The sequence below is a fragment of the Cyprinodon variegatus genome, unplaced genomic scaffold (genome assembly GCF_000732505.1).
Source record: "Cyprinodon variegatus isolate N-32 unplaced genomic scaffold, C_variegatus-1.0 Scaffold1486, whole genome shotgun sequence".
Lineage (NCBI taxonomy): Eukaryota > Metazoa > Chordata > Actinopteri > Cyprinodontiformes > Cyprinodontidae > Cyprinodon > Cyprinodon variegatus.
Genome location: NW_015151939.1, coordinates 140,366 through 141,435, shown reverse-complemented (window position 1 = coordinate 141,435; position 1,070 = coordinate 140,366).

The window sequence follows — 1,070 nt, the reverse complement described above, 5'->3', positions numbered from 1 at the left end:
TACCCCTCCCTGTTAATGAACAACAAGAGCAGGGCTCTGCATATTTTCTCTGCTTTTCACTGCCATACACAGACATGATGAATCCATAATGTGACCTCCTGATGATGAAATATTCTGTTGTTTTTGAGTGTTGTACATCTGAGACACCATGTCAACCTAAATATTGAGTCCCTGCAATATAACTGACACAAATGCTGCTTAGAGGATCAGAGCACAGACTCATTGAAAGAATTAAACTTTTTTCGTAGCCATGACCAGTAGTAGAGCAGGTGAAAAAATAGTAGAGCCGAAGCCTTAGCTCCATGACGATATAAGAGCCTGTGGCTGTAAAACGATATGGTGCATCATCTCCCAACTAACATAGTCGGTATTTCAAGATGGGAGCCCTGCTCGTAGCATTGATATTGTCAAACTGTCAGGAATCCAGTTTGTGTGGTCTGTTTTGTGTCTGTCTCTCCCTCCACCAGCAGGTGTCGCCCTGTCCTTGTTGGTCCTCGCTGCACACTTGCGGCTCTTTGGATCATTATCTGGTGGAGCACTTAAGCAGTGGACTGTCACTACCTCTATGCCAGAGCGTTTGCCAGTTTTGGGTACTCTAGCCATGCTTAGATTAGCCGAGTCTAACCTGAGTCTTTCTCTCTCTGAGCTTTAACCTTGTTTTTGTCTTTGCCTCTCGGCAGGAAGTCACCCTGCAAACTGGATTTTGGGCCTTCTCCCCCTGGAAGGATTGTTTGAGCTTCACACTGAGCAGGGGATAAATCTCCACATGTACCGTTCAGGTTCTCCTGGAAATCAAAGTGATAGTCCGCTCCGCCTGTCCACTCTTCAACATTTCCCCATTTCTCTGGATCAACCCACACAGACTGGATGCAATGTGAGAGAAGAACCTCCCCAAACGTGAGTCCCTCACTAGCATTTTCCTTACGGCATTCAAGATTCCCACGGTCCCTGAACTAACCGTTTTTGATATCCCCTCTAGACTTCCTAGTTCCTGTACACCAGCTCCCTGAGTTCCAGATCTTACCACCCTTCTTACCTTAATAAACCTGTTAAACCTTTGTCTTGCTCTC